Here is a 26,388-nt window from a genome sequence, read left to right as displayed (position 1 = left end):
TTGAGGTGCAGAAGCATCGTATTTTAAGATAGTCCCATTTATCTATCTCTGTTTTCACTTGCTCGGCCAGTGGCGTGGCATCTTTGAAGATACCATTAGCTTCAATGTCATGGAGGGTTTTGCCAACTTTGTCTTCAATGCACCTTATGGATTCTGGTCTGATGTTGAGGTCTTTAATCCATTTTGATCTTACTTTTGTACATGGTGTTAGGCAGAGTTCTGAGCCCACTTTTTTTCATTTAGCCATCCAGTGATGCCAGCACAATTTGTTAAAGAGACTTTCCTTACTTCATTTCACATTACTTGCACCTTTATCCAAGATTAGATGATCACATGATTGAGGGGAGATGTCATTGTATTCAACCCTGTTCCATTGGTCTGCAGTTCTCCCTTTGTTCCAGTACCATGCTGTTTTAACATTGGATGAAACTAGAGGATATCATGCATGTAACGTTAGCCTTAAGGAACGGAACAGATACAGAGAGATTTTTCTCATATGTGGGATGTAAAGACACACAGCAAGGTAGCAACAAAGGTTCAAGGGCAATGTAAGGGGAGAACTGATCCACACAATTGAGTCAGGGGATTGGGACTGAGGGATTCTGGGAGTTTCGAGGAGAGGGAGGGTTTATTTTTTGAGAGAATGAGGAGTGTCATGTTGGAATAATGTGTATGAGGAACCATTGTTAATTGAATTATAAATCATAGAATATTAATATTGTTTTAGACGTTTGTCTGTCTCATTTTATTCTTTTAATTTGTTTTCTCCATATGCCACATATGCATGAACTTGTATGATGCCTATCTTTTTCTGCCTGGCTTATGTCACTAAACATAATATCCTCATGTTATGATTTTTTTATACAAATAATAAGAAGATTTCACTTCATACAACTGAGTAGGATTCCATTGCTTTACACCCTTTCATTTTCAAAATTTGGGGTTTAAAACATACAAATATTGATTTTAACAATGCTCTGTTGTTTTAAAATTTTTAGTTCAGTGAAGAAAAGGTAAAGGCCCTCCCGTTGATCGTCGATTTGCTCGAACAGGCCCAGTAACATCTCCATTGGAGACTTTGTTGTTACTGTGTTTGGCATATCGAATACACTCGGTAGCTTGCCGGGCTCTCCGAGAGTGGCAGAGGAATCGAACTCGGGTCGGTCATGTTGGCCGCTTGTAAGGCGAACGCCCTACCGCTGTGAAGAACAATAGATTTTATTGAACAACACTTAGAAACTTGTGAAACAGGCATAGGGTGGAATGGAATATATGTTCAAGAGAGAACACTCGTTTTACAAAGCAAGCAAAGAGTGACATACAGAAAGGAAGCACGGTATTTCTTTAAGGAAGAACACAAGCTTGAGGACCAAGCCCACTCTGGTAGTTTAGGAATAAGAACTTGGAGTGGTATGAACTTAACTTGTATACTTTAGGGGAGAACCTGAGTGAAACAAATAGAAGTACGTTCAGGAGAATGATAAACTGGAGTCTATACTTGGAGTGAGGAGGGTAGAGAGTTCTTTGGGGAGATCTGGACTATGGAGAACAGTAATATTATAACATTAATGATAGTATCTTACCGTGGGATTCCAAAAAAATCTTTAACAGTGGTGTCAGAAATGATAACTTTCTTAGGTATTTGGATTTCCTGTGGAAACTACTGGGAAGCTGAGTTTATGCTCTGGATGCCTCTGCCTGAAACAAGGTCAACAAATCATGAATGAAAAATTACAAGTTACATGGATCAAGGATTCTGATCCCAGTGGAAGGCTAGCTTTTGGGTGGACAATTTCTACTGATGGCCTGATGTAGATTCTGATCCTGGGATACGTAACAGAAAGGAGGTAGTGACAGGTATCCTCAGAAGTGAAGCCTCTGAGACAGAATTCATTCATGCCAACTCATGGGTTATCAATGTTTGCTCATGGCTGCTACCCTTATAACATGCCATTCAACAATTCTGTGGTTTCAATTTACTGTGTCAATGTAAAGATGAAGTTTCTAAATCAAAGGTAAAAATCTGAGGCCCTCAAGATGATGAATTATGGGGAGGGGGGTGGAGCTGGAGCTATAGTACAGCAGGTAGGGCATTTGCCTTGCACACGGCCTACCCAGGTTAGATTCCCAGCATCCTGTATGGTCCCCCCAAGGACCGTGAGGAGTAATTCCTGACTGCACAGCCAGGTGTAACCCCTGTGCATCGTCAGGTGTGACCCAAAAACGCAAAAAAAAAAAAGACGATGACTTACCTTTAGATATTTTGAAGTCAAGTAGAAACAGCCAGGAAGCTCACCAGAAAAGAGTTCTCCTGGGTCAAAAACATCATCACCTCTGGCGTGAGAGCATAAAGAAAATAACGTTTCCATTTTATACCATGTTAAAGCAAGCCAGACATGATCTTGGAAAGTTTGTCAAAGGAAAGCATGGCTATAGGAAGGATAAGATGACTACTGAATGTTAGAGGTAAAATATACAAGTGAAGAAAAGGTCAAGAATTAGGCGGTATGATGGCGACCAGGTATAATAAGAAAAGCATTTTTTAAAAAATAAAATGCAATGAGACATCAAAAAAGACTTTTTTAAATGTTTAAGAACAGGGATATAACTCAGGGATAGAGCATTTGCGTTCCATTGTATGATGATCTGGGATTGATCCTTAGCATTGCAAACAGCATTATTTTTTAATTTTTAATTTCTTTCTTTCTTGCTTATTTGCTTGCTTGTTTTTCTTGTTTTTTTTTTTTTTGGGTCGCACCTGGCTATGCATAGGGGTTATATTTAATTTTAAAAAAATTATAATTTTTATTTTTTACCTGTGGTTTAAAATGAAACCTAAAATATTTTAGAGTAAATATATGTGAAGAAGAATAAAATTCACGGGAACTATTTAGTGTTCTTAACGATACAGCAGTCAGAATTTTGAGGTTAATTTTATGGGTAGTGCATAAATAATATTTCTCCATTATGAGGGCTGTCTTTTTAGCATGGTCACCATTTTTCTAAGTTGCAGAAACGTCTTAGTTTAATGTAGTCTCATTTGTTTATCTTCATTTCCTCTTCCTTGGTCAGTGGTGTTTCATTCTAGAAGTTTCCCTTAGCTTTAATGTCATGGAGGGATCGTCCCACATTTTTCTCCATATATCTTAAGAATTCAGCTATGATATTGAGGTTTTTAATACATTTGATCTGACTTTGTGCCTGGCACTATAAAGAGGTCTGAGTTCATTTTTTTTTTTTTTTGCATGTCGCTGTCCAGGTTTCCCAGCACCAATTGTTGAAGAGACTTCCTTGCTCAACTTCATATTTCTTGAGCCTTTATGAAAGATTAGGTAATAATAATCTGAGGGCCAGCGTCAGGATATTTGACTATATTCCATTGATGTGAGGCCTGTCTTTATCTGAATATCATGTTATTTTGATTACTACGACTTTGTAGTAGGGTTGCAAGTTGGGGAAGCTGTTCCCTTCTTCTTTTTACCAAATATTGCTTTAGCTCTTCATGGGAGGTTATTGTTGTGTATGAGTTTCAAGAGTGTTTAATCTATTTCTTTGAAAAATGTTATGGGTATCCTTATAGGAAGTGCAGTAAATCTTTATAGAGCTTTGGGGTGTATTGCCATTTTGACAGTGTTAATCCTCTCAATCCATGAGCATGGGATGTGATTCCATTTCCTCGTATACTCTCTTATTTCGTGAAGTAGAGTTTGTAGGGTTTTTTTTGTATAGTTCCTTAACATTTTATCATTTATCACTTAACTTCCCCTTAGTCGTCGATTTGCTCGAGCGGGCGCCAGTAACGTCTCCATTTGTCCCTGTCGCGTGCTAGTGTAGCCCAATGGCACCTGTTCGATCCAGGAACATGAAGGGCCTCAAACCGATCATTCATGATCTTGACGAAGAAGTCTGACCATCTGGAAGGTGGGCGGCCACGCGGTCTTTTGACATCCCGTGGAATCCAGTCAGTAACAGCTCTAGTCCTGCGGTCGTCTCTAAATCTCATTACGTGACCAGCCCATCTGATTTTTGACACCTTGGCATAAGAGACAGCGTCCCTGATTCTTGATCGGCGACGGATGTAAGAACTCATGATTATGTCTCTCATTTGAGTGAAACGTGATATTCCAAGCATAGCTCTTTCTATTCTTCTTTGGGAGACCTGAATACTGTTCCCATCTTGTTTGCATAGGGCCCAGGTCTCTGAGGCATATGTTAATGCAGGAAGAACAGTGGAATCAAAGAGATGTGCCTGGAGCCGGAGGTTCTTCTTCCTCTTAGCTATTTATTCGACGTTCTTGAAGGCGTTCCAAGCCTCTCTCTTCCTCCTACACAGCTCGGGTGCCAAGTCATTTGTCATGTTGACCTCTCGACCTAGGTACACATAGCTGTTGCATTCGGAGATGGTCGTTCCATTGAGAGCGAATGGGGCATCAGGAACAAGGCTGTTTCGCATAAACATTGTCTTCGTAAGACTCAGCTGTAGTCCTAACTTTCCACACTCATGGTCAAAGTCGGCCAGCATTTGTGCTGCTTGGCTGATGTTTGGTGTTATTAAAACAATGTCATCAGCAAAGCGGAGGTGGTGTAGTTGCCGGCCATCTAGCTTCACTCCCATTCCTTCCCATTCCAGTCGTCGCAAGATGTTCTCGAGGGTGGCACTGAAGAGTTTCAGTGAAAGAGTATCACACTGCCGCATCCCTCTCTTGACATCAACGATCACTTCTTTGTAGAATGGTGAGATCCTGCTAGTGAAACTGTAATACAGCTCACGGAGGATCCTGATGTACTGGGCTTGAATGCCCTGATTGGCTAGGGCTTCAGTGAGCACTTCCGTCTCAACAGAATCAAAGGCCTTCTTTTAATCAATGAACGTTAAACAGAGCTGCACCTTGAACACCCAAGAAACCTCAATGAGCTTGGTTATCGTGTGGATATGGTCGATGGTGCTGAATCCTTTGCGGAACCCTGCTTGCTCGCATGGTTGTCCTTCATCTAGTGTTCTGCCAATCCTATTTAGGATGACTCGAGTGAACAACTTGTAGACAATAGGCAGATCCGGCGATAGTTGCCAATGTCATGGATGTCTCCCTTCTTGAACAGTAGTATGGTCCTACTGGTTTTCCATTGGGACGGAAACTTGCATTCAGACAGGTAGCGAGTGAAGAGCCGAGCCAGTGTATTGATGAGTACTGACTGCAGGTTCTTCAGGTGTTCAGGTCTGACCTTGTCTGGGCCGGGTGCTGTTTGTTCCTTTACCAATGAAATGGCGTGTCGGATTTCGGAAGGGAGAACGTTGGGAACAACATATCCATCCTGTGGAATTTGGTATGTCGGCAAGTGGACATGGTTATCGAAGAGATTTGAGCAGAAGTCATGGTAATCTTCTCCATTGCCGTTCTGGAGGATGTGATGGATCCATCAGGACATCGGAGGGCAGTTTTCTTGGTCTTATAGTTGGCGAAGGACAGGCAGGCATTACGAATACTTTTCCTGGCTTCTGCCGCATCTACCAGTACTTCTGCTCTTCTCTCTTTGAGGTCTTCCTTGATCGCATCTCTGCACTGCTTTGTGAGCTGGGACATTAGCTTGCGGTTGCCTGAGGCATGCGGCAAACCAAGCAGGCGAATTAGCTCAAGAGTTTTCGAAGATAGGCGATTTTTTGTGGCTATCTCTCTCTTGGCATTCCTCGCACATTCATGGAGGTGCTGAAGCAGTGGATCGTATTCCTCGTCAATGTTGTCAACAATGGCATCTTCCCATGTTGCCGCAATAGTACCAAAGTATAGTTCCTTAACATTTTAGTTGACTCTAATATACTCGATTTTCTAAGGTATTATTGTGAATGGGATTGTTTTTCTCTATCTCTTTTTTTCTCTTTCATTTGAAATATATGGGAAAGCCATGGACTACCGGATATTGATTTTGTAATATTCTACTTTACTAACAAATCTATTGTTCCCAGGAGCTTTTTTGTAGATTCTTTGGGATTTTCCAAGTATAGTATCATGTCATCTCCAAATAGTAAAAGCTTGAGTTCTTCCATTTTTATATGGATGCCCTTGATATCCTTTCTTTTTACCGAAATCCTATGGCAAGTACTTCAAGTACTATGTTGAATAGGTGTGGTTAGAGTGGGTAAATTGTTTTGTGCCTAATTGTATTCTGGGATTCTAGCTCATTGATTTCTGCTACAAGCCTTTAGTTTTCTCCCCGTTGAGAATAATGCTTGTTGTGGGTTTGTGGTAGTTTGCTTTGACTAGATTGAAGAAAGTATTTTCCACTCCCATTTTGTTGAGAGTTTTTCATCATGAATGGGTGCTGGATCTCATCAAATGCTTTATCTACATCTATCGATATGATGATATGACTTTTATCTTTATTTTATTGAGATGGTGTATTCTGTTGATTGACTAGAGAATGTTAAGCCATCCTTGCATCCCGGGATAAATCTACTTGGTCATAGTGTGTGATCTTTTGTTGAGTTTCTGGATTCTCTTTGCTGGTATTTTCTTGAGAATCTGTGTATCTGTATTCATCAAGGAAATAGGTCTGTAATTTTCATTTTTTGTGGTCTCTCTGTCTGTTTTGAGTATTAGGGTGATCTTTGCCTCATAGAAACTATTTGAGAGCATTTCTGTTTCTTCAATTTCCTGTAAAATCTTGAAAAATGTTGGCAGCAGTTCCTCTTTAAAGGATTGAAATTTTTCACTATTGAATCCATCTGGGCCAGGCATTCTGTTTGGGGGTATATTTTGATCATCATTTCAATTTCCTTGGTAGTGATAGGTTCAAGTATTCCAAATCTTCTTGGTTCAGCCTTGGGAGGTAATTGGAATCCATTAATTTATCAATTTATTCAAGATTCTCTCATTTCCTGCTGCAAAGATTCTCAATATAATTTCTGATGATCCTATGGATTTCTGTACTTTCTATTAGGATAACCCCCTTTGCATTTCTGATTCGATTTATTAGAATTCTTTCTGTTTCTTTGAGAGGCTTCTAGAGGTTTATTGATCTTGTTTATTTTCTCAAAGAACCAGCTTTTGCTTTTATTGGTCTTCTGGATTGTATTTTGGGTTTCTAGCTCATTGATTTATACTACAAGTTTTATTATTTCCTTGCTCCAGCCTAGTTTTCACTCCTTTTATTGTTCATTTTCCAAAATCTTGAGCTCTAATTTATTCATGTAGGCCCTTTCTTTCTTCCTGATGAATTCTGGCAGAGCTATAATCTTTCCTCTTAACACTGCTTTTGCTGTGTCCCACAAGTTCTGCTAGCTCGCGTCCTCTTTCTCATTTGTTTCTGGAAACTTTTTATTTCCTCTTTGATTTCTTCTCTAAGCCAACGGTTGTTCATTACTTCCCTTAAATAAAATATTTCCTTGCTGAGATTTAGTCTGTTTGATCTATTGAGAAGTGACAAAGTAGTGTTGAAATCACCACCTAGTACTGTTTTGCTATAAATGTTTTTTTTAAGTCTATTAGAAGTTGATTTTAAGTATTTTGCTGGTCTGTCATTGAGCATCTACATTGAGGAGGGTGAGTTCTTTCTGATGTACAGATCCCATGATCATGAAGAAATGACATTCACTGTCTCTTATAACCTTTAGCCTGAAGTCCATGTGGTCTGATACTAGTATGGCTACTCCAGCTTTGTGGAGGTGTTCTTTTCTTGAAGACTTGTTTTCCAGCCTTTTACTTTTAGCCCATGGTTGCTTTGATTGCTCAGATGTGTTTCTTGCAGGCATCAGAATGTTGGGTTCAGTTTTCTAATTCATCTTCCTATTCTGTGCCTCTGAATTGGCACATTTAGTCCATTGACATTGAGAGAGATTGTTGTTATGGGGATTTGTGCTATCTTTATGTAGAATTTTTGTACTTGTGGGGATTGCCTTAGCTTAAAGTAGCCCTGTTAGTACTTCTTGCAACAAAAAATATGGTACTCTTTACAAGTGTGCATGTCGTCTCTGTGCAAGGACCATGATAATCTCTGTATCATTTCAATTTTAGTATATGTGTAACCAAACCTAGTAGGAGTTAATTTTTCTCTTCTGATTACTTTGAGTGTTGTCCTTACATACCCTATGGCAGAGAGTGGTACCTAATCAAGGAAAGTATTTCAAAGCAGCTTGATAGATTTAGAACTTTAATGTCCCAGAAAGAAAATATGGATTTTACCATATTATCTTTTACCATAATCAACGCATCAGTTTTACAAAATAATTCTTTTGGAAGATGTTATATGAGTCCTGTTTAATGCACTTCCCTGAAACCTTCATTAAGACCATTAAACTAGAGCCTTTTGCTGTTCTCACCTCAGTCCCGTGTACATCTCCAGGAAAAGGTGGATGGTGATGTCTGCACTTTGACCACCTTGAATGTAAGTAGGATTTTTCTCCTGAAGGAAGAGGTGAGGAGAATATTGATGATTTCATTCCACATTATTATAAGTTCAACTTGAACGGAAGTTGAGACTCATGTGGGTCCTGTAAAGGACAGAAAAATGGGTCTCAGTGAAGTTTAATGGCCAATACACATTAACAAACACAGATGACTCAAAGCAGCGTGTGTGCATCTTTTTGTATAGTGAGTTTCATATCTAATGATAGTGATTCTCAGCCATGACATACGGGCAAAACAGACCTATAATTAAAAATCTAGTTATCTGAGCAGAGTGGGGTTTCTTAGGTGATTGAACAAGTGTGTAGTAATTTATTACTAAGCACAAATGTAGTTTGAATGATGTGTACTTTTTGATCTAAAATTAATTCCAAATATGTCTAAAATGACAGTCTCCTGACCCCGCACCTGGCTTTCTTCACCAGGGTCCCTTGGAGGGGGTGTGTTGAGTTTCCCTCACCGTGCCAAGCAGAGCCCCGGCACCTGAAGACCTCTGCAACCAGCCATAGGTACGCTTTAAACCACTCTCCCCAAGCTTGAAGGAGCCTCATGCATGAACGAATCTGACAGAGGAACCCAGGTGTGCGCAACCGGGGGATGAGATCTCCAAGGGTGCTCAGATCAAGACTGGGCCCCCTCCAACCAGATCCCCCATCTCCTAGTAGCTAAGTGTTACAACCACGAACTGCCCCTGGAGCCATGTAGTCCCATCAATGGCCAAGATACAGAGACTGGATTTTGTTGATAAGACAACAACAATTATTGTCCAGTTGTCACTCTGAGAGAACCTGGTACGCATCTGCGAGTAACTTGCCCTTGTGTTTACCAGTCATTTACGCTTCTTTCAATACAGATTATATGATCATGGTTTATGCTTATTTTTACTATTGAAGTATAATAGCTAAATACTGATTTATTTCACAGCACTAATTTATTAAAAACATTCATCCTTGGCCTATCATAGTAATTGCCAGGATTTGTTGGTTTTGCTTGTTTTTTGATTACTTAAATTGATTTTGGTCCTTTTCTTTCAGGTTGAAAAATTTTGACACAAATGAGTATATGTTTTTCTTTATCTTCTACAGTTTTAAACTGAGAACAACTGTTTGTTTTGTACAAATAAGATACCTGTGCATTTACTATTTCTTCTCATTTTATTTACATTTTAACACATCTCGATTCATCTACAACTATCCTAGTAAGTGTTGTCATATTGAAAGAAACCACCAATTTTTTCAATCATAGCACTGTAGCACTGTCCTCCCGCGGTTCATCCATTTGCTAGAGCGGGAACCAGTAACATCTTACACCAAATTGTGAGATTTGTTGTCACTGGCTTTGGCCTATCGAATACGTCATGGGTAGCTTGCCAGGCTCTTGCTATGTGGACGAGATATTCTCGGTAGCTTGCCGGGCAGAGGAATCGGAATCAGGGTTGGCCTCCTGCAAGGCAAACGACCAAATCCGCTGTGCTGTAAACGTTATCTAAAATATACTAGTAATAACAAATGTTGTTTCATAAACAGTGCAATATAAACAATTATTTAGTAATTTTCTTGATTTTTTAATGAAATAGATAAGCTCTTGAGTATCATGGGAGTATTTTTCTAACACAAGAGTCTGACGAAGGTGAAACTGTTATAACCGTCTTGTAGAATTCCATCTCCCTAGCCTGCTTCAATCTACCCCACTCACTATCCAATCCGGTCTTCTAATGGGATTCTGACCTCCTGATTGGCTAGCCTCTACCTTTCACCTGCCTATTTTATGACATCATTCTCCCACCAAACCAACCACCAACTGGTAGAATCTTGGGGGTCTCATGTAGTTGTTTGTAAACAAATTTGAATCATCATGGCAAGTGACGAGTGACCAATGACCAGTCACCAGTGAGCAGTTGTCTGTACTAAACACTTGTGTTCTTAAGCCGCTTCAGTGTTCAGACGTAATCTCGTACAGTCTCCTCTTCTCGTCTACCTTTCATCGGTATTTCCTCTTCTCTGACCATGTCAGGTAAGGAATAATACCTTTCAAAGCTTGTCATTAGATTTATCATCCCTAAACTTAGCAGTCAAGGAAGAACAGCACGTAGTAATGAAAGAAAGTATTCAAGTAGAATTTTATAAGCCTCATTTTAACTTGACTTTGATATTTGCTGTGTGACTTTAGACATTGGCTTACTTTATGTCACATACAAAGTGTTTTTCGTCATTGATTACATTATATTCTAGACATACTTAGGAGCTCAAATACACACACACATACACACACACACGCATATATATATATATATATATATATATATATATATGAGGGTTGATTCTCTGTGTTTCTTTTTCCTTTTCATAGTGAATTTTACATGATATTCACTTAAAACAAGTAAATCAGAGACAGTATTTTTACAGAAACAGAAAATATAGATGCTGTGAAAAACTGTTAATATATACTAGCATGTGTTCTCTGTAATGGTCTCTCCACTTGTATTTATACTTCAGTATTTTGAATATAGTGATATTACAAAGTAATAATCATTTATCTTTGAGTTTTCTATTTAAACCAGGTAATAAGAAAATATGGGGCATGTGGAAGGTGTGGAGTGCTGAGCATTAGGGAGGCAAGCCCTCTAAGGTAAGCAAGTTTGGGATCACTTTCATCAAACTTTGACCAATCCACACCAAGAAAATATGAGGGAGAAAAAAATAGGAAGAATGAAAGAAAAAGTATAGAAAGAAAGAAAGAAAGAAAGAAAGAAAGAAAGAAAGAATAGGGACTTCGATTATCAAGGAAGAGGAAAACGTTTGTTCAGAATGTTGAAGAGAACCAAAGATTTAAAATCAAAAAAGAAAGGTACCAGTAGAAAAAGCATATTATCAGAAAGCCATCATTGCTGGCATTTTTCCTTATTATCTCTTAGAACACAGTACTTGGTTCTTGACAATTTGAGTATAAACACGCTTCAGAAATGATGCTTCCCATAAGTAGCTAATAGTGCTTATCTAGGGCGGTGGAAGACACATAATCTTCAATGCTTTTATTACGTTATGGTTTTAAGTACATGTACGCGCTGCCTGTTAAAATTAAAAATTGGTATATTCTAACTTGAATAAGGAGATTTGATTCATTTGTGTGGTAAGTAGGTTCCAGGTTAAAGCGGCTTCTCATCTTTACAAATATTATTTCATGTGATTTTTTCTTCCTAACATGAAAGTATTTTGATAATAGTCAACTTCTGTTTTAAATCCTAAGAGGAAAAAGAAAAATCAAGTCTCACAGGTCTAATTACACATTTTTGTCATATTTGTGAATTAAGATTTTTCCTACATTAAAGATATTTTATTGGATTTTGGTGCTCATTTATTAAACATTGAGAACAACGTTTTACTGGTTGATAAAGCTAATTCTAATCTAGGGGTTGAAAGTAAATTTGCAAATTTTGTGATCACTTTTTAAATGGTCTTTTCTGTGTCTTGTGTGATCAAGAGAAATCCTATGCTATGTTTAACACGTGTTGTTTGCTGGTTAATATTCAAAGGTACTGATGAGAATATTTTTTTGTACTTTCGAAATTTCTTTTCTGTATTTTACTCATTTAAAACATTTCCTTCCTATGAAATACAATCACGCTTACTCCTATTTTCTTTTTGTTATGTAGTTACTGGTAAATCCTTTCTCTTTAATGGACTGGTAAAGTGTGCAATCAAAAATCACCTTCTATTCCATTTTTTGGCTAGCAGTTTTTTGTAAAATAGAATACTGTCTACATATTGTATATGTGGAAAAATTTATTAATAACGTTATTGTACTGTTTTATTTGGTTTTGTTTGGGATCACATCCACTGTTATTCAAGGCCTACTCTTGGGTCTGCTCTCCATAACTTACTGTACTATGCTGCTTGCTACAGAGCCCAGATTTCATTAATATCTATATTCTTTTTCAGTTATGTGATAAATATTTTTCATTATGTTTTCTTTACCCTTCCTCCTATGTAAATCACATGAAATAGAAAAATTATATTTATGTATGTGTTATTTTTCTAAGAATTATTAGTAACTACATTTTAGACAAACAATTTAAGACACAGAGTTTAAATAAAGTTTTCCTTCCAAAACATTTCTTTGAAAAAACTCAAGTTGTCATTTTTGAAGTGGATCAAAAATGAGGGTAAACTTCAATGCATCCACAAGAGTAAGTCGTATGTGAACCGTAAGTTACAGGTACTCATCGCACAAGTCAAATGGAAACCTGATGATTACAATGGTAATAGTTGTAAAGACCCCAAATGCCTAAATTAATGTAAGGTATTCCTTCTGGTTTCTGGACTTGTAGTGATCATGCAGGGTCCTGGCAAAAAGTCCACATGCTTTAGGATGTGTAACCTGGAAATTCAAAAGGCACTGAGAGAGATAGTACTGGAGGACAAAAAGCATTTATCTTGTACACAGCCAATCCAGTTTTGAGTCTATGAAGTTCTTGAGCTGTTGTTTGTCTGTGAAACTGTGTGTTTTTCCTTCTATTATGAATGAGAGTCTTGCTGGGAAATGTATTTTTGGGGAGGCATTTATTTCATTGAGTCTTTTCACTATGTCCCACCACTGTTTTCGGGCCATGAGGGTTTCATCAGAAAAATCAGCTGTGAATTTTAAGAATGCTCCTTTGTAAGAGATTTCTTTCTTCGATCTTGCTGCTTTCAGAATTTTGTCTCTGTCTAAGGTTTTGATCATTTTGATCAGAATGTGTCTTGGGGTATTTTTATTCGGATTTCTTCTAGCTGGTACCCTTCGGGCCTCCTGAATGTGGTCACAAGTTTTCTTCAGCTCTGGAAACGTTGTAGCAATGATGTCTTTGACAGTTTCTTCTTCATCAAGGTTTTCTTCCTTTACCTCTGGGACTCCAATAATTCTTATGTTACCCCACTTGGCTTCATCCCGATCTTCTCTTGCCATCTATTCCCGAATTGTGAGTCTCTTTTCCATTTTCTGCTCTTTTCTGGAGAATCTCTGAACTTCATCTTCGAGCTTACTGATTCTGTTCTCAGCAGCTGTTACTCTGCTGCTGAGGCCTTCCACTGAGCTTTTCAATTCGCCTACGAGATTTTTCAGGTCTGACATTTCTGATTGCAATTTCCTCATTTCTGCCTTCAGCTCCTCTTATCTTCTATTGGCATTGCTTTCCATTATTTCTTTTAATTCCCTAAGCATCCTAAGTAGCTCCCTTCTGAATTCCTTGTCAGAGAGGTTGTCTAACATTAGAGTACTGTTGGTGTCATCTGGGCTAGACTCTTCAATATGAAAGTTTGGTGGGCTTTTGCGTTGCTTTACCATTGTGAGAGGTGTGGTTTAGTCTGTCACGTTCACTGTTACTATTCTGCTTGATATGCAGTAAGAGTTAAGATAGGCTTATGAGTTATTGGCTACTGTATTTCTAGTGGCTGAGCTAAAATAGAGAAGTTTCCACCTAAGAAGGTAGCTTATGGCTCCTATGGCATATGTAGTGGGAAAATATTTCGCGGCCGCTGATGCGGCCGCAGCTCCAGAAATGGTCCCTGGCACTGGGCGAGGATTTGGGAATGTCTCCTGTTTGGAATTGGAGCCATTCAGCTTTGTTGCCAGAGCTGGGCCTCTGTGCCCGTCCCACGCGGCTCAGGGGTTGAAAACCGGCTTTCTAGGGGCTGGATCTAGCTGCGCATGCCCAGACAGGGTCCCAGGCCCTTGGGGGAGGACTGTACCTGTTTGGAATTGGAGCCATTCAGCTTTGTTGCCCAGAGCTGGGCCTCTGTGCCCATCCCACGTGGCTCAGGGGTTGAAAACCGGCTTTCTAGGGGCTGGATCTAGCTGCGCATGCCCAGAGAGGGTCCCAGGCCCTTGGGGGCGGGCTGTACCTGTTTGGAATTGGAGCCATTCAGCTTTGTTGCCCAGAGCTGTGCCTCTGTGCCCGTCCCACGCAGCTCAGGGGTTGAAAACCAGCTTTCTAGGGGCTGGATCTAGCTGCGCATGTCCAGAGAGGGTCCCAGGCCCTTGGGGGGGGGGGGCTGTACCTCCAAAGGCCTTCTTTAAGTCAATGAATGTTAAACAGAGCGGCATCTTGAACTCCCGAGAAACCTCAATGAGTTTGGTTATCCTGTGGATATGGTCGATGGTGCTGAATCCTTTGCAGAACCCGGCTTGCTCGCATGGTTGTCCTTCATCTAGTGTTCGGCAAATCCTAATTAGGATGACTCGAGTGAACAACTTGAAGATGACAGACAATAGGCAGATCGAACGATAGTTGCCAATGTCATGGATGTCTCCCTTCTTGAACAGTATTACGGTCCTCCTGGTTTTCCATTGGGACGGAACCTTGCTTTCAGGCAGTTAGCGAGTGAAGAGCCGAGCCAGTGTATTGATGAGTACTGACTGCAGGTTCTTCAGGTGCTCAGGTCTGACCTTGTCTGTGCCGGGTGCTGTTTGTTCCTTTACCAACTAAATGGCATGTCGGATTTCGGAAGGGAGAACTTTGGGAACGACATATCCATCCTGTGGAATTTGGTATGTTCGCAAGTGGACATGGCTGTCGAAGAGATTTGAGTAGAAGTCATGGTAATCTTCTCCATTGCCGTTCTGGAGGATGTGATGGATCCATCAGGACATCGGAGGGCAGTCATCTTGGTCTTGTAGTTGGCGAAGGACAGGTGGGCGTTATGAATACTTTTCCCGGCTTCTGCCGCATCTACCAGTACTTCTGCTCTTTTCTATTTGAGGTCTTCCTTGATCGCATCTCTGCACTGCTTTGCGAGCTTGGACATTAACTTGTGGTTGCCTGAGGCATGCGCCAAACCACACTGGCAAATTTGTTCAAGAATTTTTGAAGATAGGCGATTTTTTGTGTCTCTCTTTTGGCATTCCTCGCACATTCATGGAGGTGCTGAACCAGTCGATCGCATTCCTCGTCAATGTTGTCAACAATGGCATCTTCCCATGTTGCCGCAATTGTACCAAAGAGTTCCCAGTTTGTGGTCATACTGGCAGTTCTCTTTTTGAACTTTGCAACCCTTTCTACCCGCTCTGTGAAGTAGAATTTTGCATGAAGGAGACGGTGGTCCGATACCGTTCGAAATATTGGGACAACAGTGACATCTGTCAGGCAAAACCGTCGATTGAATATGATGTGGTCTATTTCGCTGTGGAATCTTCCACCGGGAGACTCCCATGTCCATCGTTTAGATTATGCCTTCTGGAACTGTGTTACCATGAATGGTTTTGGTCGACATGATGAACTCAGATAGTCTCTCACCCTGTTCATTCCATTCTAGGCCATGGGTCCCAATGTGAAGTTCTTCAGCTGATCTTCTCGGTCCTATCTTGGCATTAAAATCACCCACAATGATCTTATAGAAGGTATGGTCTTCTTTATAGAACTTCTCGATTTCTCTTTCATCATAATGAGATGTTGGTGCGTAGACAACGAAGATAGAAACTGCAGGCAGTGAGCCACATCTATTCAAATGTAAACTTCTGATTCGGGTTGTTATTCATTCGAATGAATCAATGCTCTTGGTCAAGTTTGTGTTGACAAGGACACTGACGCCTCCAACACCTCTTTTATCGCAAGTTCCCAGGAACAATTCTTCTCCAGTGTCAAAAACAGCATAGTGAGATTCTTGCCTTCTTGTCTCAGTCAGACCAATGATGTCGTACTTGATCATTCGCACTTGTACCATCAGGTCCTCGATGGATGCATCTGATGCTAGCGTACATGCATTGAAAGTACAGACGATCATTTTTGTCTTCCTTCGTTGTGGCAGCCTAGGTCGGCCTTGAGATTTTGTCGGCCTCTCCTTTCTCATCCTTCTCAGTGCTGCCATGTCGGTGAAGCCTTCAGGATTAGGTGAATGTACATGGTACAGGGTTAGTGTACATGATAGTCATATGAATACACCTGTGCTAATATATCGCTGGTATCTAGAGAATATATATATTGAAATTAGATCACATAGCTGAGTGTGATCTCATCTTTTCTACACACTCCCATGCCCCACACACCCAAAGACTTGTACTAATCCTTATAGATCCATGACTTTTCCTCCTCCCCTCTCCCAGAGTCTTTTAAAATTTCTTTTCAAGTACTAATGTAATGCGCTTTAGAAAATATTGAGTTAAACTTTATTGTTGTCATTTAGCTTTTAGATAGGGAACCAAGAAAATCTTATTAAAAGAGTATTTTTGTTTTCTTTGAAAATGGTAATAAGAACATTATCATTGAGTCCCTCAATAGACATTATATAAAGAATTTTGTGAGGAATTCCCTGTACAAATCAATACTCGAAGAAATAAATGACTTCTCTGAATGAGGATGAACTGGGACATTTCAAAGTATCAATCAGTGAATCAAAGATAAATCATAGCATCCTATAGATAAAAATGATCTTGATGTAATCTAGTCAACACCACTACATTTTTTTCTTATACCAGGTGATAGCACTTTTAACTTTTTAGTTTTTATTTATTTATTTTTATTAATGAAACACCATGAGGTGCAGTTGTAGACTTACATACCTTTGTACTTGGTTTTCAGTTATACAAGAATCAAGTATCCATCTCTCCACCAGTGAACATTCTCCAACATCAAGGAACCCAATGACCCTCCCACCCCCCATCTCCCCGACTTTGCCCCAACTCAGGGCATTCCCTTTTGCTTTTTCTTTGTTTTAGGGTGTTGTGGTTTACAATGGAGGTCAATACCATTACATTTTCAAAGAAGAACATAGTCCCCTATATGTTCAAGACACTACTACTGTCCTGCGGTTCTTTCCAGAATGTACCCTCCTCCAAGCCAGCCCTTTGGAAATATGCTGGGAAGGACAACTGGATGTTCCTTTCCTCACACTGACCTGGAAGACTCTTGCTGATTCTCAGCCACATCAATTATTTCATTTGTTGCCTGATATCACCTCCTGTCCTTTATTTTTTTAAAAAAAAATTTGATTTGTTTCGGGAATATAAAGAAAAAAATTAAATGGACTAATAAAACAAAAGCAAAATCAAACCTTTACACTCTGACATGAAAATCGTCCTAATAGGAGGGGAAGTAAATGACTGAAATGCGTAGGGGAGTGTTGTTAGTTAGTTGTGGACAGTAGCTGGATATTTGACAGTGCATGGAGTATGAATACACAGATCCAGAGATGAGGAACTCTGTACTTGAAGCGAATACAGTTTGTAAACTAGTCATCACAATTATATGTCCATATGAAATTTATATACATATGCTTTGTGCCTTCCTTGCATGTATGTGTTATGCATTCCTTTATCATGGCCTCAGAAATGCATCTGAGGGCACTCGGAAAATTAGTTGAGCCCCAAGTATGGGGAGAGAAGTAGTAAAGAATTGGAGGAGGAAGAAATATGATTTGGAGCTTAAGAGCCGTGTAACAGGAATATATAGATATGTATGTGTGTGTAAATGCACATATATATGTATAAATATATATATGGGCTGGAGCCATAGCACAGTGGGTAAGACGTTTGCCTTGCACGCGACCAACCTGGGTTCGATTGCTCTCCTCCTCTCAGAGAGCCCGGAAAGCTACTGAGAGTAACCCTTCCTCATGGCAAAGCCTGGCAAGGTACCTGTGGTGTATTCAACATGCCACGAACAGTAACAACAAGTCTCACCATAGGGACTTTTCTGGTGCCCGCTCGAGCAAATCAGTGAACAATGAGAGGACAGTGCTACAGTGCTATGGTTAATTCAAACGTTGTTTATGCAAAATATGAAAGAATCAAATACATATTCTATAAAGCTGATTATACCTATTAAATTAATATAACTTTAAATAGTGTTTAGAAATGAAGTTGAAAAATTTGAAGGCTATAGAAAGATATTGACAATATATCAAGAAACACATGGATTTTTGAGGAGCAAGAACACGTACCTGTTGTCCTTTCTTAAGGTTATTTTTTTTGGCTTTTATAGAATATGTTTTCCCTGAGTTTTTGTTAATCGCTTCCGTTTTTTAGAAAGCATCATAATAAATTATATTTTTTAAAAAACTAAATAAATTTGTGTTTGTGAGTGGATTATGTATGTTTGGAACCTGGGAAGTATTTTCCTATGTAAGTTACATTAAACATGATATTTATAACAGAAATACCATCTGCAGTACTATTAACAATAGCCAGAAGAAACTATGGTATACCTACACAATTGAATACGACGCAGTTGGCAGGAAACTGAAATCATGAAATTTGCTTATAAATGGATGTGCAGGGAAGAATATTATGCTCAATGAAATCAGTCAGAAGGAAAGGGGTATACTGATTGGACTACCCCATTTTTTGGATATAAAAAACCAGAGTATGAGACTAATAGCCAAGGATAGCAGAAACACAGGCCAGGAGAATTGGTCAATGGTTGGACGCTTGCCACAAGTGCTGAAGGCGAGCATTTAGAATAAAGAAGGGACCGCTATGACAATGATAGTTGGAAGTGATTACTCTGGGTGAGAACTGAGTCCTGAAAGTAGGTAAAGGAATAAACGTAAGAAACTCTCACTCTCTGTATTACAATCCATAATGCCCAAAGGATGAGAGAGAGAGAGAGAGAGAGGTGCCTGCCATAGTGTAGAGACAGCAGGCTGTCAGGTGGGGTTTGGGGTTGGGAGAGGGAGTGGTGGGAGAGAAACTGGGGACATTAGCAATGGAACTGTATACTAGTGGAGGTTGGGTGTTAAAATATCCTATGATTGAAACTGAATCATAAAAAGGTTTGTAATATGTGTCTCCTGCAGATTCAATACAAAAATATGCTATTTAGTTTCTACCACCATGACGAACCTATGAATTTGCTGAAATTTACTTTTATCACCTTGGCTGGGCTCATTACATGGATGTCTGTGTGGTAAAACTTTTTCCATTTTATGGGGACGGAAGAGACAAAAATCATAGGGTTGGGACTTCTGGTGGAAGGAGAGAAGAGCACAAAACACACTGTTGACCACACCTCAGCAGGGTCACCTAACTTCCGTGATGACAGACCTCCTTCACTGATTACTTCTGTTGTAATGTGGAAAAATGAAAAGACTTTGCAGGCTGACAAGAGGTTGTCTCCTCCAGTTCCCACTATTTTCTTTTCGATTAGAATTGTTTAAAGATTATTTGAAAAATTTGGAGCTTAATGATTTGTTCTCATATATTTCCTCTACATGGTGTCAGTGGGCATTGATCAAGGAAGGCCAGCATGAAAAAGTTGAGTTGTATGTCTTAACCACCAATGCCAACACTACTGTAAGTATGGAACCCAAAGTACAATAGTTAAACTTCAAAATGTGTTTGTCAAGGAAATAGGTGGGAATGCAGGGTGAAATAGGTCATTTGTTGGTGGAGGGTTGCAGACACTGGTAGTGTAATTAGAATCGAAATATTGTATGACAAATCTCCAATATAAATGACTTTGAAATCAAAATTGCCTAAATTTTAAAAAAAAGAGAAATCAACTTACGTCTATATTTCAAGAAAGCTTGTCTTAGCAAATTTTGGCAGGGAGACCATAGTTGGTAGAGAGAGGGAGAAAGAAAGGGAGAGTTAACAGTTGGGAAGAGAAGCCTGGATATCATGGAAGAGATGAAAGCTGATCTAAGAAGATTTGGAGCCATCAGAGTTTAGTGAGTTAAATGGTGAGAACATTGCAGTTTAGATACTTAAATAGTGAGATTGGTTTCAGTCATCAGCACTGTATATATAGAAAGAGTTCAAAGACCTCACAGATATTCAGGCTATAATAACTAACAAGGGAAGAGTTTTTTTCCTGAAGCACTATGTAAGGATAATATATTGCCAGGAAAATGATAAAAAGTTGGTTCTCTTATTCACAGATTAATACATTAGAGATGAAAACTTTTATACAAAGGAATCTATGATCTTGTCCTGTTGCTCTGTTTTCTTGTCATCATTCCATTCTCCCCCATGACCCTACCTAATCAGGGCTCTCGACATTTCTCAGCAGTGTCACCACATAGCCTCAGAGCATGTGTTAACTGCAGGTAGCTCACAGCTCTCATGTTTGACACCATCCAAGCCAGAGCCATCCTTCTGAAACCAAGGATATTTGCTGAAGGCATGTACATCATGGTGTTTCACTAATAAAATGTACATCATGGTGTTTCACTAATAAAAATTAAAAGAAAATAAAGTAAATATTTTTTTTGTCTGCGAGAGATCAGCAGATGGGAACCTGAGTGAAGGCAAAAGATTAAATTGGTTGACTTTTATTTTTCCTTGAGTATATTAATTTGATTTTGGAGTCAATTTATATGAGAGTTCATCAAGACACAGAAATTTTTAGCGCTTCTCTTGTTTAAAAGTATAGTGATAGACCATATCTCTATCTCACATTATTTTTATTTCTGATAGTTCGACACAAAAGATACGTCATAATCATAGATAAATGTAAATTATTTAAATACTTTTTTGATTATGTAAAATTACCTTATAGAATTACATTATAGAATTTCATAAATTTTAGGATTATGCAGAATCAACGTGCATGTATCATATTACACTCACTACTGAAAGGCCTACTCTGTCATTCACCATAGTTCAGTTTTTCCACTTTGATTATACTTCTCGATCTGGTAACTAAATAGTCTCATAGTTCTAAAATTTGTTTTTATTGCTTTGAAAAGATCAAAATTATGCAATTTTCAACATTGGATGAAACTAGAGGATATCATGCATGTAAAGTTAGCCTTAAGGAAATGAACAGATACAGAGAGATTTTTCTCATATGTGGGATGTAAAGACACACAGCAAGGTAGAAACAAAGGTTCAAGAGCAATGTAAGGGGAGAACTGATCCACACAATTGAGTCAGGGGATTGAGAGTGAGGGATTCTGGGGGATTGGGGGAGAGGGAGGGTTTATTCTTTGAGAGAATGAGGAGTGAGTGTCATGTTGGAATTATGTGTATGAGAAACCATTGTTAATTGAATTATAAATCATAGAATATAAATAATGTTTTAGACGTTTGTCTGTCTCATTTTATTCTTTTAATTTGTTTTCTCCATATGCCACATATGCATGAACTTGTAGGATGCCTATCTTTCTCTGCCTGGTTTATGTCACTAAACATAATTTCCTCATGTAATCCATTTTATATACAAATAATAAGAAGAGTTCACTTCATACAACTGAATAGTATTCCATTGCTTTACCACCTTTCATTTTCAAAATTTGTGGTTTAAAAGATACAAATATTTGTTTTAACAATGCTCTGGTGTTTTAAAATTTTTAGTTTAGTGAAGCTAAATAGATTTTACTGAAAAACACTCAGAAACTTGTGAAACAGGTGTAGGGTGGAATGGAATATTTGTTCAAGCGAGAACAGTCATTTAACAAAGCAAGCAAAGAGAGACATAGAGAAAGGAAGCACGGTATTTCTTCTTATGAGAACAAAAGCTTGAGGAACAAGCCCACTCTGGTAGTTTAGGAATAAGTACTTGGAGTGGTATGAACTTTACCTTTGCACTTTAGGGGAGAACCTGAGTGAAAGTATTAGAAGTACTTTCAGGAGCATGATAAACTGGAGTCTGCAGTTGGAATGAGGTGGGTAGAGAGATCTTTGGGGAGATCTGAACTATGGAGAACAGTAATATTATAACATTAATGATAGTATCTTACCGTGGGATTCCAAAAAATCTGTAACAGTGGCGTCAGAAATGATAACATTCTTAGGTATTTGGATTTCCTGTGGAAACAACGGGAAAGCTGAGTTTATGCTCTGGATGCCTCCACATGAAACAAGGTCAACAAATCATGAATGAAAAATTACAAGTTACATGGATCAATGATTCTGATCTCAGTGGAAGGCTAGCTTTCGGGTGGACAATTTCTACTGCTGGCCTGATGTAGGTTCTGATCCTGGGATACGTAACAGAAAGGAAGTAGTGACAGGTATCCTCAGAAGTGAAGCCTCTGAGACAGAATTCATTCATGACAACTTATGGGTTATCAAAGTTTGCTCATGGCTGCTACCATTATAACATGCCATTCAATGGTTCTGTGGTTTCGATTTACTGTGTCAATGTAAACATGAAGTTTCTAAATCGAAGGTAAAAATCTGAGGCCCTCAAGATGATGAATTATGGAGAGGGGGGGAGCTGGAGCGATAGTTCAGCAGCTAGGGCATTTGCCTTGCACACAGCATACCCAGGTTACATTCCCAGCATCCTGTATGGTCCCCCCAAGCACCATGAGGAGTAATTCCTGAGTGCACAGCCAGGAGTAACCACTGTGCATCGCCACGTGTGACCCAAAAACGCAAGAAAATGATGATCTGGGATTGATCCTTAGCATTGCAAACAGCATTATTTTCTAATTTTTAATTTTTTTCTTTCTTTCTTTCTTGCTTGCTTGCTTTTTTGTTTCCCTTAGCTTTAATGTCATGAAGGGATCTTCCCACATTTTTCTCCATATATCTTAAGAATTCCGGTATGATAGTGAGGTCTTTAAGACATTTGATCTGACTTTGTGCCTGGGACTATAAAGAGGTCTGAGTTCATTTTTTTTGCATGTTGCTGTCCAGTTTTCCCAGCACCAGTTGCTGAAGAGACTTCCTAGCTCAACTTCATATTTCTTGAGCATTTATGAAAGATTAGGTAATAATAATCTGAGGGCCAGCGTCAAGACATTTGACTATATTCCATTGATCTGAGGCCTGTCTTTATCTGAATATCATGGTATCTGGATGACTACAACTTTGTAGTAGGGATTGAAGTTGGGGAAGGTGTTCCCTTCTTCTTTTTACCAAAGATTGCTTTAGCTCTTCATGGGAGTTTATAGTTGTGTATGAGTTTCAAGAGTGTTTAATCTATTTATTTGAAAAATGTTATGGGTATCCTTTTAGAAAGTGCATTAAATCTTTATATAGCTTTGGGGTGTATTACCATTTTGACAGTGTTAAACCTCTCAATCCATGAGCATGGGATGTGATTCCATTTCCTCATATACTCTCTTATTTCGTGAAGTAGTGTTTTGTAGGGTTTTTTTTTGGTACAGTTCCTTAACCTTTTTAGTTGATTCCAATATACTCGATTTTCTGAGGTATTATTGTGAATGGGATTGTTTTTCTCTATCTCTTTTTTCTCTTTCATTATTAATATATGGGAAAGCCATGGCGTACCAGATATTGATTTTGTAATATGCTACTTTACTAAACAAATCTATTGTTCCCAGGAGCTTTTTTGGAGATTCTTTGGGACTTTCTAAGTATAGTATCATGTTATCTCCAAATAGTAAAAGCTTGAGTTCTTCCTTTTTTATATGGATGCCCTTGATATCTTTTTTTTTTAACGAAATCATATGGCAAGTACTTCAAGTACTATGCTGTATAGGAGTGGTGAGAGTGGGTAACTTGGTTTGTGCCTGATTGTATTCTGGAATTCTATTTCATTGATTTCTGCTCCAAGCCTTTAGTTTTCTCCCCGTTGAGAATAATGCTTGCTGTGTGTTTGTGATAGTTTGCTTTGACTATATTGAGGAAAGTACTTTCAACTCCCATTTTGTTGAGAGTTTTTCATCATGAATGGGTGCTGGATCTCATCAAATGCTTTATCTACATCTATTGATATGATCATATGACTTTTATCTTTATTTTATTGAGATGGTGTATTCTGTTGATTGACTAGAGAATGTTAAGCCATCCTTGCATCCCCAAGCTAAACCTACTTGGTCATAGTGTGTGATCTTTTGTTGAGTTTCTAGATTCTCTTTGCTGGTATTTTCTTGAAAATTTTTGTATCTGTATTCACAAAGGAAATAGGTCTGTAATTTTCTTTTTTTGTGGTGTCTCTGTCGATTTGAGTATTACGGTGATCTTTGCCTCATAGAAACTATTTGGGAGTATTTCTGTTTCTTCAATTTCCTGGAAAATCTTAAAAATGTTGGAAGCAGTTCCTCTTGAAAGGTTTGAAATAGTTCACTATTGAATCCATCTGGGCCCTGGATTCTGTTTGGGGGTATAATTTTGTCCATCATTTCAATTTCCTTGTTAGTGATAGGTTCAATTATTCCAAATCTTCTTAGTTCAGCCTTGGGAGGTAATTGGAATCCAATAATTTATCAATTTATTCAAGATTCTCTCATTTCCTGCTGCAAAGATTCTCAAAATAATCTCTGATGATCCTATGGATTTCTGTACTTTCTATTAGGATACCCCCCTTTGCATTTCTGATTCGATTTATTAGAATTCTTTCTCTTTGTTTCTTTGAGAGGCTTCTCATGGTTTAATGATCTTATTTATTTTCTCAAAGAACCAGTTTTTGTTCTTATTGGTCTTCTGGATTGTATTTTGGGATTCTAGCTCATTGATGTCTGGTACAAGTTTTATTATTTCCTTCCTCCAGCCTAGTTTGGACTACTTTTGTTGGTTATTTTCCAAAATCTTGAGCTCTAATTTATTCATGTAAGCCCTTTCTTTCTTCCTGATGAATTCTGGCAGAGCTATAATCTTTCCTCTTAACACTGCTTTTGCTGTGTCCCACAAGTTCTGGTAGCTCGTGTCCTCATTCTCATTTGTTTATGGAAACTTTTTATTTCCTCTTTGATTTCTTCCCTAAGCCAACGATTGTTCATTACTTCCCTTAAAGAAAATATTTCCTTGCTGAGCTTCAGTCTGTTTGATCTATCGAGAAGTGACAAAGAAGTGTTGAAATCTCCTACTAGTATTGTGTTACTATCAATGTTTTTCTATAAGTCTATTAGAAGTTGTTTTAAAGTATTTTGCTGGTCTGTCATTAGGATCATATACATTGAGGAGGGTGAATTCTTTCTGATGTACATATCCCATGATCATTAAGAAATGACCTTCACTGTATCTGATAACCTTTAGTTTGAAGTCCATGTGGTCTGATACTAGTATGGCCACTCCAGCTTTGCGGAGGTGATATTTTCTTGAAAACTTGTTTTCCAGCCTTTTACTTTTAGCCCATGGATGCTTTGATTGTTCAGACATGTTTCTTGCGGGCAGCAGAAGGTTGGGTTCAATTTTCTAATTCATCTTCCTATTCTGTGCCTCTGAATTGGCACATTTAGTCCATTGACATTGAGAGAGATTGTTGTTTTGGGGATTTGTGCTCTCTTTATGTATAATTTTTGTACTTGTGTGGATTGTCTTAGCTTAAAGTATACCTGTTAATTCTTCTTGCAACAAAAATATGGAATGCTTTACAAGTTTGCATGTTATCTCTGTGCAAGGACCATGCTCATCATTGTATCATTTCCATTTTAGTATATGTGTTATCAAACCTAGTAGGAGTAAATTTTTCCATATTTTTCGCTTCTTATTACTTTGAGTGTTGTCCTTCCTCACTCCTATGGCAGACAATGATTCCTAATCAAGGAATCTATTTCAAAGCAGCATGAATAATAAATAGATTTAGAACTTTAATGTCCCAGAAATAAAAATGTGGTTTTTACTATATTATCGTTTACCATACCCTAGGCATCAGTTTTACAAAATAATTCTTTTGGAAGATGGTATATGAGTTTGTTTAATGTTGTTCCCTGAATCCTTCATTAAGGACATTAAAATAGAGCCTTTTGCTGTTCTCACCTCAGTCCTGTGTACATCTCCAGGAAAAGGTGAATGGTGTTGTCTGCACTTTGACCACCTTGAATGTATGTAGGATTTTTCTCCTGAAGGATGAGGTGAGGATCATATTGATGATTTCATTCCACCTTATTACAAGTTCAACTTGAACGGAAGGTGAGACTCATGAGGCTCCTATAAAGGACAGAACAAAGGGTCTCAGTGAAGTTTAATGGCCAACTCATATTAACAACATAGATGACTCAAAGTAACCTGTGTGCATCTTTGTGTGTAGTGAGTTTCATATCTACTGATAGTGATTGTCAGTCATGACACATGGGCAAAACAGACCTGTAATTAAAAATCTAGTTCTCTGAGCAGAGTGGGGTCTCTGAGGTGATTGAACAAGTGTGTAGTAATTTATTACTAA

General features: G+C 38.6%; 2 pseudogenes; both read right to left on the bottom strand.

The window, feature by feature from the left end:
- Positions 1-7,929: 7,929 nt before the first annotated feature.
- LOC130036986 (uncharacterized) lies at positions 7,930-8,026 on the bottom strand (annotated as a pseudogene).
- Positions 8,027-25,578: 17,552 nt separating this feature from the next.
- LOC130037159 (uncharacterized) lies at positions 25,579-25,675 on the bottom strand (annotated as a pseudogene).
- Between the last annotated feature and the right edge of the window lie 713 nt (positions 25,676-26,388).

This window comes from Sorex fumeus, unplaced genomic scaffold (assembly GCF_029834395.1).
Source record: "Sorex fumeus unplaced genomic scaffold, SorFum_2.1 ptg000070l, whole genome shotgun sequence".
In the NCBI taxonomy this organism is placed as follows: domain Eukaryota; kingdom Metazoa; phylum Chordata; class Mammalia; order Eulipotyphla; family Soricidae; genus Sorex; species Sorex fumeus.
This window is presented reverse-complemented; position numbering and strand designations above follow the sequence as displayed.